Here is a 3,739-nt window from a genome sequence, read left to right as displayed (position 1 = left end):
CTTGCCTCATAAGCTGTTAGAAAGATTATCTGAGCAAAAACCTTTTAAGATGCTGCCTGGCATGCAGCAATTATTATATCAGAATACAATTGTTAACTCTTACATGCTTTATAGCTTTAGAAAAATTTTCATAGGTATTTTCTCATTTGATAGATAATTTTAGTATTACTATTATTTAGTGTTTACCAGTAGGCCATCACAGGATATTCAGTATTAATAGTATTATCGATTTTGTAAAAAAATTCTTTAGGCTCACATTGTTAAAGTCCCTCAATAATGGATGGGACTGAACTGGCATTTGCTTGGGTCACATGTGTCAATCAATTTTTAGTTTTTGTCTCTTGACACTTCTGAAAATCTCTTTCATCTAACTCATTTAAATACAAATGGACTAAGATCTGTCATATTTATCTGGTATGGTAGATTAGTTTCACTGCTTTATGATATCTCAATTATGATTTCACATTTCATGTGAGTTTACACTGAAACTTTTGAATTAAAGCAGAGGTTTAGATCTTGTGATTTAATAATGGAGAATCTGAAGATATGGTCGCTTTATGTTTCAAACAATGCTATATTTATGTAAAATCAAAGTGCAATACATTGTGCATACGGGAAATATAAAACTTGAAGAATTTTGACTGAAGTACATGCTCATGAGATTGTCAATACAGCCAAGACCAGGAACACTTCATCTCCTCCAAAAGTTTCTCATTGTCCCTTTCCCTCCTCTCATCCCATTCCAATATGCAGGCAATGACTTATTAGCTTCATATCATCATAGGTACATTTGTGTTTTTGGAGTTTTATACATTAATGAATCATATATGACACATGCTTTTATGCCTGTTTTTTTTCTGCTCAGCATAATTATTTTAAGAACCATCCCTATTGCCACGTGTACATTCCTTTCTATTGTTTATCCACTGACTTATTGACGGTCACTGGATTCTTTCTAGTTTCAGCTATTTTGCAAATAAAGCTACTATAAATGTTTGTCTACAAATCATCTGGGTTAGGTGGGTGTATCAACATAAGAAACTATTGAGCTGATTTTCAAAGTCACCATTTTACATTCATGCCAGTGGTATGTGATAGTTTTAGTTTCTCCACATTTCTGATCACTTTGTATGTCATATTTTTAATTTTAGCCATCTCAGTGATGGCAGTGACATCTCATTGTGATTTTTATTTGCATTCCTTGATGATTAGTCACAGTCTTCTCATGTACCTAAATGCTACCTGTATATCTTCTTCGGTGAGGTGTGTGTTGAAATCATTTTTAAAAATTGTATAATTTGTCTCATTGAATTATAAATACTCTTTCTGTATTCTAGATTATTTTTCTTATTCTTATTTTAATTGCTACATAATAATTGTACATATTCACGGGGTACAGCGTGATATTTCAATACATAGGTAGAATACTTAAGGATCCAATCAGAATAATTAGCATTTCCATCTTCTCAAATATTATCATTTCAATGTTTTGGGAAGATTCAAACATTTATTTAGTTATTTTTGGAGGAACTGTTTCTCTATTTCAAAAAGACACTCATCAATATTCAGTGTTAAAACAGTTGCACTATCGGTTTCTCTTTCTCTCAAATGTCCCCAAAGAGTCCCCAACAAAAAATAATACGTTTTAAGCTAATAAGCTGAAGGTTGTACACCTAACAGACATTGCACAAACCTCACTAAAAGTGGGAATTGGATGGGGAAAGAAATATTGAAAGATCAGCACACTGCCAGCCCAGACTATAGAGAACACTCACAGCCAGGTGAGGTGGCGAGGTACCCCATCCTCAAAGAAGAAAAGTTTCAAAATAGTCTATAATGTAAACAAAAATTGTACATGCATTTTCCCAGATTTTTCCATCACTGACTGATACACAATGATGTGATACTCTTAAAGACAGCCGCTTCAGACCCAGCAAGGGTGAGGGGATGAGTTTTATACAGCTCCAGCCAAAAACAGAATTTTCTTTCTTTCAAAAAGGCAGGAGAGCAATTAAGTCATCACTTCAAGATTAAGGGGTCCATTATCATTCTGTGAACAGCTGGGAAGCAGGTAAGAGATAGGACAAAAAATTTCGACTCCAGGCTGAGGATATGGTCTAGAGCCCTGGGTTCAATTCCCAGCCCCATGATGAACAAAGAGATAAACAAAAGTCTCAGAGGTCTCAGCATCTTAATTTGGGTATAACTAATGAAAAAAGTAAAAAATAAAATAAAGTTGTCCAAAGATACCTTAGAACTAGAAGAAAAAAATAAACCAACCCTAAAATGCACAGATTTTGGTTTTGGTTTTCTCTTCTTGGAATCACTTTTCTGGTTTGGCAGGTGCTTTGAACCAAGCAGTGAGGATTCCCACCGTGGAGCCTTTCCCTGGGCTCCGACTGTCAGCAAAACAGGCCCACACCTCTTTTTCTTCCTCTAGTGGAGAAGGCAAATATGGATTAGGCTAAAAAGTTACCTTCCAAAAGTGAAAAAGGAATTAGATTCAGAGCTGTGGAATTATTCAGAATGTTTTACTAATAGTTGCTATGGCAACAGAAAGTAATTACAAAATGTGTGCTTCACAACATGCTTTTAAAGACACTTCACATTTTGCTCACATTCCCTTAAATGTTATTCCCAAAGCTGCTCAGGCTCTAGCCCAGCTGGAATCTCTGGAAAGAGGCAAAGACAATTTGGTGAAAAAGAGAAAGAGAGAAGTGATGGGTCACCTTGAGGCCAAGGCTGGCTGGCCTCAGGTTGAGTCAGGATTAGAGGAAGGAACAATAGCAGGGCAGGACTGGGGAGCTCTGGTCCAGAGTCCTTGGGTTACAGAGATGCTCCCCTCTGGTGCATTTCAGCTTATCTTTCAAATCATCAATTGTCTTTTCCAGTTTGGCTGCTGATCTTTCAGCAAACTCAGCATGGGTCTTGGCCTCCTTGAGTTTATCAGTAAGAATTTCTATTTCATCCTCATATTTGTCTTCTTTTTGAGATACTTTTCTTCAGTAGCGCTCAGACACTTTGGGTTCTGGTCCATCAGTTGATGCTCACTCATCTTCTGGCAACAGGACTTCCAGCTCAGCTTGTTCCTCTGAGCCATCCAAGTCTTCTTCAGTAATCACTAACTTACCAGCCTCCTCTTCACACTTCCTCTTCACTGCTTCTTCTGGGAAGTGCGTAGCTTCTTTGAATTAGATTTCCTGGAGTTCCATCTTTCCTTCATCTTCTAGGGCCTGGTTTGCAGTAATCTTCATACCTCTCTTACTGTCATCCCACTGCCTCCGGCTTTTGCAGGGCAGCAGCTAGAAGCTCCTGAGCATGATCCAGCTCCTCTTCAACCAGTTGGATCCTACAATTCAAGGAGGCCACCACAGTCTCAGCCTGTTCCCAGGCCTGCCTTGTACCCTCTGCTTTCTGTTGGAAGTGTTCTGCTCTTTCCTCTGCCATCACTGGCCTGTGGCTGCAGAACCTGGACCTTGCACTTCTCTGCCTTGGTGGTGGTGATCCCAGCCATGACACCCACCCAGCGGGTTCTGGGACTCTGGTTTCTGCTTCTCTAGTTATTTCTTAAATGTGTGATTAATGCAGTATACTATAGTTACCCCTTCCCTTCCTAGAATCTAGTTATCTCTACTTTCTATTTCTGTGTGATTATCTTTTTTTGCTTCCATAAATGAGTGAGAACATGATATTTATCTTTCCATATCTACCTTATTTCACTTAACATAGTATCCTCCAC

The 3,739-nt window shown here is 38.1% G+C and overlaps 1 pseudogene; it reads right to left on the bottom strand.

The window, feature by feature from the left end:
• Positions 1 to 2,768: 2,768 nt before the first annotated feature.
• On the bottom strand, positions 2,769 to 3,514 carry LOC101978696 (uncharacterized; annotated as a pseudogene).
• Between the last annotated feature and the right edge of the window lie 225 nt (positions 3,515 to 3,739).

The sequence above is a fragment of the Ictidomys tridecemlineatus genome, chromosome 10 (genome assembly GCF_052094955.1).
Source record: "Ictidomys tridecemlineatus isolate mIctTri1 chromosome 10, mIctTri1.hap1, whole genome shotgun sequence".
NCBI lineage: Eukaryota > Metazoa > Chordata > Mammalia > Rodentia > Sciuridae > Ictidomys > Ictidomys tridecemlineatus.
Note: the sequence above shows the minus strand (reverse complement) of the source record. Positions and strands in the feature narration are given on the sequence as shown.